We start from the raw sequence: 10,719 nt of genomic DNA on the forward strand, positions 1-10,719 counted from the left end.
AGATACAAAATAAAGAACAAATTATTGAATTCAAAAAAGTGAAGTACTTATCTCAAAAATGGATCCAAATGATTGAATATGAATTTATGCTTGTTGTGTTGTTACTGTTGACAAACAAAGCTAGATTCGGGCCTAAAAATTTCCAATCTTTAAAACCCAAAAATCTTTTATCCTTCTAGCATAATCAACTTTTTTGAGTAGAGGTGACCTTTCCATGTGTAGAGAAGAACTGCTTCACTGATTGAATATTTCTAAATTCAAATATGATTTCATAGTTCTGAAGTCCTGCAAAAAGGGTATCCATATTTATATTTTATTTTTCCTTCCAAAATCTACTTATATATAAAAATAGGGTTTTTGGCTAGCTATATAGGGGTTTTTCTTAGTCAACCTACCACTTTGGTGGTTTCCACCTCCACGGATAGTCATTGAATCAATTGTAATGTGTGTGATGCTCATGTATGATCTTTAAATGTGCACTATCAAGATCTAAATCCCTAGATACAAACCCTAGCATGAATTTTGAACTTGAAGGATAATGAAGCATCGGTGCATACTTTTGAGGATAACCTAGAAAGCATAATAAGCCCCCAAGGCTAAAGTACTCTAAGCCATACTCATAATATGTGGTTTCTACTCCATGATTGAATCTTGAATGCTTGAATGATAGAATGGAATGTAGAAATGAAGAATTCTCTCGCTTTAGAGGATGTTTCCAAGTCTCCTTTCTTTCACCTTACAAATTTACTAAGACTAATTGGATGTCCAAAATGACTTGTTGATAAAGGGCCTTCTCTAATACCACTAATGAAGGTACACTCTGATACCACTGATGAAGTACTGCTGACGAAGGGCCACACCACCCTTACCAACTCACAATCAAGAATGCAACAATATGAAGACAATTTTATTATACTTGAAAATCCAATAGTAATTATAATAACATTTCTACAAGATCTCTCAAGATCCAATCCAAACCCAAGCTAGTCCAGATCCACACTCTGGTAGAAACCTCTGAGATCTCAACTTGTGCTTGCAAGCCACCAAGTAACCTCCTTGTTTCTAAATCACAGTAACTAGCTCTTCTCTAACCTTATCCAAGATCCAAGTGTAAACTGCCTCACATTCGGTGCTCTGTCTACACACTCACAAGTCCATCATAATCCTGTTGTAAACTGCCTCACATTCGGCGCTCTGTCCACAGACTCAGGAAAAATCACTCTTCACTTTCTCCTTCTCTTTCACATCTTGAAACTTTCCAAGCTTTCCAAGCTTCCACAACTCAAGTTTCTCCTTCTCGAGCTTCTCCTCCTCGAGCTTCTACTCCTCGAGCTTCTACTCCTTGATCTTCTACTTGCCAAGCTTCTACTTGAGCTTCTACTTGAGCTTGATTTAGAAATGCTTATATGCCTTGCTTAAGTAGGCACTTACCACCCCATGCATGACTTATCCACAACCTTCTAGAATTCCTCCACAACCTTCTACAACTTCCACAACCTTCTACAACTTCCACAACTTTCTAGAATTCTACCCACTGACCTCGATAAATGGAATGACAACCATTTATTTTTTATTTTTTTCGAAAATAAAAATCCTCTTTTCCTTTCTTTTCTCCTTTTTCCCTTTTTTTAATTTTTATTATTTCTCCTCTAATTTTCGTCACTTTCTCTCTCCTCCACAAATTTTTTTTTTTTTTTTTTTCAAAATATTTTTTCAACCTTTTTTTTTTTTTCCCAATAATTTTCCCATGCAAGATGCTCCTGCATCACTTGTCCAAATGAATTATGTATTTTCTTTCTTTCTATTGCTGGGTTGATTTCTTAGGCATGCTCACATATCATCATACCATATGCTAAATCAAGCAATTGAGGATTCTTTTGAAGGATTTCATATTAACTTTATCTCATTGGCCATCCAAATAAAGAAATAAATCCCTAGATCAACCCCTAATACATGGCTTGAAAGGGAGGACCCTAAATGGGACCCAAGAAGGGATGTATTACATCCCTTATTCGTCCATTATGAATGCACTATATCCCTAATTGAGTAGGGATGCGTTACATCCCTTTTGATCAAGTGCACACATTAGCCCTAGGGAATGTCTCATGATCATATAACACATCATAGAACTCACAATTCTTGTGCAAATTTTGAGAAAATTGTATTTTAGTGTGGAAAAGGACTTAAGATAATTAGGAGAGAAAGGGGAGGACCTAACTAAATATATCCTACCTCAACTTTTGAATTATAGGGTAGGAATGCCAAGGAGGACTTATTAGGTCCTACCTGTAGACACCTAAAAATCCTTTAGAAAATAAAGTATTTTTATTTTTTGAAAAAATTTCTGATGACATCATCATTTATTAATTAATTAATTAATTTTTATGCCATTAAATCTCTTTATCTTAATTAAAAATATTTAATTAAGGAATCCCTCCCAAAAATGTTTAAATCTTATTTAAACATTATTTCCTTATTTATTAATTATTTAATTAATAAATTGACCAAAAATCCTAAAATAAATTAAAAAATTATTTTTTGCCCAAAACTTGGCCAATCGTCTTGAGACCAATAATCTCTTCCAAAATCTTCTAATCCTTCTTTAATTTCGATTAAAGGCTAATCCCATCATTTCCTACCCCTAATCCCAACTCAAAATATTTAATCAAGATTAAATATTAATCCTCATGTTTATTAAAAATATTTTAATAAATATCTCCTCAACCCAAACCCTTGAAATAAATAAAACTTTATTTATTTCATAAAATCTTATCCTAGGAAGTTATAGACTCTTCTAGAAAGTCTTCATCCTCATCCAAAGCCTAGACTCTTCTAGAAGATGTCTTTAGCCCTAATCCTAATCTCCTCCTAACCTTGTCACATTCCTTAAACATGGGTTAAAACTTGCTAACTCAAGCCAAAGTTAACAAATATCTCCTCCTTCACCCACCCTCATTAATTGCAATCCACTTGTCATCCACTTGCCTAGTCCTAAGCCATCTCTAACCCTTCCTCTAATCATTTTTACAACCCTAAGCAAGCTTAAAACCCCCCTAAACCCTCAAATTCGAATTTCATAGTATCTCTCACAAATATCCCCAACCACAAAACTTTATAAAGCCCACAAAGTCATAAATGTTCTTACAAAGCACTTATGAAGTGTCTTTATGAAGATTTTATCTTTTGAGCCTCCTTTGTTGACTCATCCTTGCCCTTTCCTCCATCCTCTCACCCTGTGACATGTGTCACTCCCTGATTGGTTGTAAGGAAGCACAATCCATGTGCTCCCCTCTCATGCAATCTAAGTCCTCCATGAGTTTTTCCCCATCCTTGCATCTTAGCCCTCAATCCCTCAAGCCCTTAGCCTATAAATTGGATCCCCTCCCAAGCCATTTTAACACAATCCATGAAGTAAAATTATAATGCTATTTTGAGAGCCAAATCCATACTAAAGCCATATATCCACACCAAAAATCCACAATCATCCATTGAAGCCTTTGGAAGCATATTGAGCATACATCCTATCCATTTAGATAAAGCCACTCAACAAGAGAGCTTTTCATTGAGAGAGCCCATTAATGACTCATATTTTCAATTGAGAGCTCATCTTAGTCTATCTTGAAGTTTATGAATTTTGTTTAGTTTGTAGAAGCTTTATTTAAATTTGGTTTCTATTAGCATACTAACATTGCTCATATACATTTTGGCACGCCCGGTGGGACCCCGCATGGGTCATTTTCATTAGCTTTTTTAGTCAAGTTTTGTATGTCATTTGCTAATTTTGGCTAATTTTACTTGTTTTTGTGATTGGTAGGATTGTATAAATTGGTTTTGTAGGTCCACATGAGCATGAAAAAGACAAAGGAACTCATAATCTATCTCATAGTGTTTGCAGATTTTTCAAGCTTATAGGTGGACAAAGCACTTGGAATTCTTCTTCCTCTTCTTGTCTATATTATTTTTATTCCATCTACTTCTTCTTCTTCTTCTTGTGGGAGATCTTGGCCATTTTTTTTTAAGGAAGCAAAATCATACAAACTTCTTTTTAGTGCTTAAAATGAACCCCCAAATCATACTTAAATCCATTAAAAAATTAAAAATTTGCAAAAAAGAAAAAATCTTTTAACAAGTGAAATTAAACCAATCCAATCATTTGCATCCTTGCAACATCAAGGTTTTAGATGCATTCATGCAAAGTTAGGAACACTTCATTTTTGGAAATTTAAAAAGAACTTCAAGTTTCCATTTCAAAAGGTTCAAAATCAACACTAAGTGCACACTAAAATCTAAATCAAACTCAAAGCATCAATCAAGGATAAAATGAACCTCATTTGCAAATATTTTAAAGTTCTTTTAAAAATCTTATGAAAACTAAGAGTCCTAAATGGTTGCGAAAAATTGTCTTAAAAGCTTTGTTATTTGTTCCAAACAAATGTCTTGTTACAAAATCTTGAATGTTTCTTAAGTTTTTCATGTATCAAAACAATCTAAGAATATCATTTTTGGGCTTAAAACATGCAAACTAGAACACAAAATCTTGAATGAAAAGCAAAGTCCAAAGAGTCATTTTCACTTTTGAGTCCAAAAAAAATCTTGAATGATCTAAGGTTAAAACAAAGCACTTCAAAGTTCTTAAAACAACACACAAAATCTCAATCTTGAATGCTCAAAGGAAAAAAAAAACTTGAATGTTTAATCACTTGTCTTTGAATGCATGTTGCTAAACACACTCTTGAATGCCATGGATTAAAATCAAATTTTCTTTGAATTCATGATTAAAATAAAAAATCCAATCTTGAATTCCAAGGATCAATTAACCATTGCAATATCAAACACTTCATTTGGAGCTTTTAAAATTGAACAAAACAAATCTCTTTTCCACATGCAATTTAGGCAAAGTTTGATTTTTGGACATTTAAGAAACTTCGTTAAGTTAAACACAAATTTGCAAAAATCAATTTGAGTAGTTCCTTGGACTCACCTCTTTTCTAATCACCCATCAAATATTAACCATTGGTTGCAATCTCAGCGTCATTCATGGGGATGAGTCTACTTGAAAAAGGTGTTAAATGTTCCACAATCTAACTCACTCACTTGGTCTTTGAACGTTTGCTTTAACTTTATCAAAATTCTTAAATGACTAAAAATCTAGATTAAATCAATCACACTTCATTTGGGTACTAAAATTGAACAACTATTGATGTGGAGGGCCTCCGGGCGCGCGCTTGAAATCGAATCTCACACACCTTTGTTTTGGGCTTAAAATAAACTCACACTCAATCTTGAATGCCTTAAAGAAAAATCAATCGATACTTGACGTGGAGGGCCTCCGGGCGCGTGGGTTTACTTTTTTGTTGACCCTAACTCTTCTTCTTGTATTCATTCTTCGATAGATTTTACTTTTGTTAACGCTTCAAGTTGGAATTGAACATTGTCTCTTAAACATGAGTGCTTGCAAAGTCTAGATCAAACACACATAAGAGTCAGTTGGTAAAAGAACAAGTGTGTTTTTTAGCTCAAGGTCATCCAAGTCTTCTCTCCCCTTGTCGTCTTTCGAGGCCATCTTGGGTGTATAAGATTAGGATCAAAAACCTTGTTTTTCTTTTTAGGAGGCCTGCTTGGGGATTTCATCACCCCTTGGGACGACCTCAACTCCAGTGTTCCGGCGGAGTATAAAGATTGGGAGGTGAATCCAAAGACACCTCTCTTGGAATCAAGATTTTTTCACTCGGGCTAAGCCTCAAGGAACTTTATACCCTTGAGAAGTGAAAGAGGAGAAGTGGGTTACCGCTCCTCTCAGCTGTGTGACATCTTTTTGGTTTCATCTACGGATTTGGGCCTCACGTACCTTGCGTATATCGAGGACTCCCTAGCTAAACCAAATTTCATCCTTGTAGAAAGCTTCCTAAGATGTTGGTGTGTTTGACGTGCTTGCTCCAAACTTTTGTCTGCTTGTTTGTTCATAGCTTTTGAATGAATATTTGCCAATTTTGGTCGAAATCCCAGAAAAGCAGAAATCTCCCAGCTCAAGGCATACTTAGCGTAGTCACTGCCTTATCAGAAAATCATCCAAGCTCCCCCGCTGCAACCGAATCTATCTAGTTCTTTGCCTTAGAACAATCCCAAATCCAAAGTCCATCCAAATCATCCCTCCATCCAGCTAGCAACCCAATCCAAAATCACCCAAGCCTTTAAAGAGTTGTTGTCACTTTGCTAGATTTTGCTATCCAATCAATCCTACCAATCAAACAATCTCACCAAGGTTATCCCTATGACAGAGCATTGTCTAGGGTAATCCAGCTTTGTCACTTGTATCCCTCATCACCTTGAGCTAAAGGTTGGGATCCACAAGTGGTCAATCTCGTGTCATGCCCATAGGATCACTAGTCTATCCTTAAGTTGACACAATCACCACCAATCCTGCACATAGGAAAGCAAAACTCTCACTTTTTGATAGCATACCCTTGAAGTCTTCCACCCACAAGAAAGCCAAAAATCTCCAGCCAATCCTCCTTAGGTCTATCATACAACTTTGACTCTCCCTAGGAAATCTTTCATCAGCCAATCCAAAATCTGTGCTTAATCCAAATCCAACCATGAGCTTTCGTGTTCATCCATATGCAAGACCCCATCCCCATCAAACTCATCATCAAAGCATGAAGTACCAATCCTATCATGATGTGTTTGGTCGCATTGTCCTTGTTCCTGCCACCTCCTATTCCAATGATGATGAAAATCTTGTTGACTATGACGGGTATATTGAAAGCCTTAGAAACATTCCCCCAAGCATCCCCCAAAATCCAAGAGTTATTCCAAACTATCTAGTCATGCCATCTGATATCCCAGCTTCCCCTCCATCACCCCATCAACCAAGCTTCCAATCTTCCACCCCCATCACACTAGCTATTCCTGTCAATCCACCTCCACCTCCGACACACGAGTCTCCAAGGAATCTCCAACAGTCGATAAGCCATGTCATCTAATCCAACCATGTGAAGTAGTCAGTAATGAAGCTTCCCCATCTATAATATCACCTCCATCTCCCATAGCTATCATCCCCATACCATCCATCAAATTGCTTAAAATCCTTCCACTTCCCGCAAGCATCAAAATCCCACCACCTGTCAAATCCCTCCAAATCCTATCCACATCGCCTCCAAGCATTTCCCAAATCTCTCGTAATGACCCTTATGCATCCATCTTCTACTCACCCATCTCCACTACTGAATCTCCCATCTATCCATCCACTGCCTTTAAAGAATCCATCCCTTCACCTCCTATCGCACCATCCACTCCACTCCAATCCTATCAAGATCCTGGCCAAAAGCATGTTGACATCCCCCAAAGCACAAAAGAAGATACCATCATGTCATGTCTTCCATCCATAGTGCAGTCACCATCTCCTCCATCTCCAAAACCTCAAGCCATATCTCCTCCACTACAAGATATCTTGTCATCCCACCAGCTACATCAAGATCCTATCCTTCCATCTCCCTCGCTCCATGCTTCTATCTTACCACCTATCCAAGCTATTCCACCATCTATAATCTACCCTCTTGGTTCACTTACATTCATCCACGGTGGCCCTCTCTCAGCAGAAGAATTAAGAACAGTATCTCCCCATTGCAATACACCTAATAAATCACTTCTACCATTTTCTGCAAGCAAAAAGTTTCCTCAGCTTGTTCAAATGCTCAATCGATGGCATTATCAAGGTTAAGGTTTAGGACCACAAGAGCAAGGAATCAGAGAGCCTATTATTGCACAAAAAAATCTAGGATTTCATGGTCTTGGATATGTATCCAAAGGCTCACCATCTAAAGGTGTTGGTACACCACACCCCCAAACCAAGCCTATCTCCAAGCCCACCATGCCAGCCTCCCATCACTCCTTCAAGAAATCTTATGTCATCCCCCCTCCACCATCTTTGCAACCCAAAACAACCTACCATATCCCCCCTTCATCTGCTAAATCCATTTTGGGTTCCTATGTCCCAAAATCTACCATCCTCCATCCTCTTATCAGCCATCATAAAAATCCTATTCCATCCATTCCTATGCAAGATCAACAAAGGCACATATCAGGGCACATCATCCATCATCATCCCCCTACATGCTCTTTCATATCCTCTCCATCTCACAAAGCTTCTTCTAACCATCTTCCCAAAGCTTACCACAGCAATGAGAATGCCAACTTCAAAATGCATAAAGCTAAAATCCACATCCTAGGCAATCATATGTATATTCTAAAAGACATACTCCAAAAAGGAAAAATCCAATCAAAGAATGCAAAACAATGCAAAAGCCTATGAAAAGAAAATCCAAAACCATGTGGATCCCCAAGAAAAAAGTTGAAACCCAATGCATAATGGCATCCACCATTGCTAATCCCCCATCTAGTGACTCATGTCCCCCATCTCCTAACTCCATCTTGGGTGCCTATATCCCCAAGCACGCTTCCACAAATCCTCCATTACGCCCGCACCTACCATCTATCCCCCATATGCTCTTTTCACACCCATCCCAACATGTGCCAATGTTGCTCTTGCAAGGATCCCCATCTCATGCTCCTTTCCAACCTTTTCATCCCTTCATCTCCTACCATCAATCCCATCTAATCCAATCTATTGCATAAATCACACATCTGGTGTACCAATAGCTAGCAACAAAATTGAACATTCCAACAGCCAGTGAAAAATCCCAAAAAAAAAAAAAGCCAAAATAGCTGAAGAAAGCCAAAATCATTCCAGCTAAGTCCAAAGTCAAAAAGTCAAAATAAAAATAAAAAATAAAGAAAATAAAAGCGTCCACTGGTGAAAACTTGGCAATTCAAGCGCGTTGGACAAGTACCATGATGAAAATTTGGCAAACAAGCGTCATGCGTAATCCCGCCATCCCCAACTTAGCCTATCACCCTCATGCTTTTGGTCATCTCTTGACGTCCAACTCCATCTTCCAATCTATCCACCTATCTTTCATCCTCCAGCTTTTATCTATCACTATCCACTTATCTTCTGTAACCTCACCCCATCATCCTAGCTATCATCCATCTCCCTAGCACCTTCAGCTTTTCCATCCTAGCTTCAATCCTATCACATCCATTGTAAGACCTCCTTCTGCATGTCATCTTCTAACTGGGGGCACTGTATTCCTTGGAGATCTTATCTTGTCCATCCTCCCTTGTCATTGGTACCTCGCTCTAGGCTATCCTCATGCAAACCCAATGTCATCTCTTTATATCCATCATAATCCTAGCTATCTACCATCCTATCCAGCCATCTCATCCTACTCCTCTAGCTATCCTTGGTCACAAAATCTCTCATCATCATTGGATGTTTCCTGCCAAATCCATATCTTTCGCTATCACCCCACCCTTAGCTTTTGCATCTTGCACAACATCAAACCATTTCGCTATCCTATCATCCTGAGCTTTTTCCTGCTTGTAACTATGTTGGTCAGCTTTAGCTTGTAAATATCTTGGTCCGTCAGCTTGTACATCCTCTTTAGCTTAGTACCATTGTATCTATCCAGCTTTCGTGTCAGTTCATCCTTGATCAGCATCTTGCACCCATCACACATCTTGGTTAGCTATTCCAATGCATCCTTTAGCTAGATCTCCTGTCACCAAAGTGCTATCCTTCTTAGTTCAGCTTGCCAGACGCATCACCCATCCAGATCCATCAGCTTAGGTGCTCTCTGATAGGTCCTTGTAGGATATAGCTTTCCTCATGTCTGATCTTGGTCCGTTAGTACCTCGTCCTACCCATCTCGTTGGCAAACGGTTCTCTTTTGGATTTTCGTTTTCTTTTGATTTGGACTCTTCCTTTTTGGGTCTTGAAATATCTTTTCCAAGAAATCTCCTTGTTCCCTCCTCAAGGTTGCCACGATCTTCCATATCATGGTATACTGCGAATGGGGCAATCAGAGCATAAGGTCTTGATCAAGTCTTTTGTTTGTTTTTCTTTTTTGCTTGTGGGTTACCCAGTGTTGGTTCCACTCTAATTCTTTCGAGATTCATGTGTGATGCTGGGGCAATCCTTGTGTGTTTGTTTTGAGTCAGTTCGTTAGTCCTCTGGATAGTTGGTGAAAAGGCCTTAATGTTCTTGGTAACCTTGACAATTAACCAACAGTCCTATAGCAAATCTAGTGCTCAACTACATGGTGGTACTTCTCTTTGAAGTATCCCCCTGCTCAAAAAAGCTTCAATGGTTTTCCTTCATCTCCATTATCCCCTATCCATATCCAACATATGTCTCTCCTACCCCAGTTTATGCATCAGTATCTCTTTGAATCACTCCTCACCTTTAGCTTTCGGGATCCACCAATCCAAATCAATCCACCAAGCCTCATCTTTCGAGATCCACAATCCTAGTCCTAGGGATCTCCGAAACCCATCTTCCACCAATCTGATTCTTTGAAATCCTATTTCATTAGCTTTATAATCCCCTCATCCGTCTCCCCATCCTGGATTCCTTTTTATAGCGCTCCACTCCTTCATCCTCTGCAATCCCTGAGATCTTAAGCTTGCTTCCTCTTGTGCCTCTGATTCTCCCTTTATCATTCTCCCATAGTGAGAGTTTGAGCTAACTAAACCTCTTCTCTTAAACCAATCTGAGTCTCCTTGCTCATCTCAGATTCTTGTATTTTTCAAGAAGCCATCGAGCCTCGCTTTCTCTCCTCGCTGCCTTCTTGAGGGGGCATCTCACAGTCCATTCTCTCC

The sequence above is a fragment of the Cupressus sempervirens genome, chromosome 3 (assembly GCF_028749045.1).
Source record: "Cupressus sempervirens isolate cs-2001-9-10 chromosome 3, ASM2874904v1, whole genome shotgun sequence".
Lineage (NCBI taxonomy): Eukaryota > Viridiplantae > Streptophyta > Pinopsida > Cupressales > Cupressaceae > Cupressus > Cupressus sempervirens.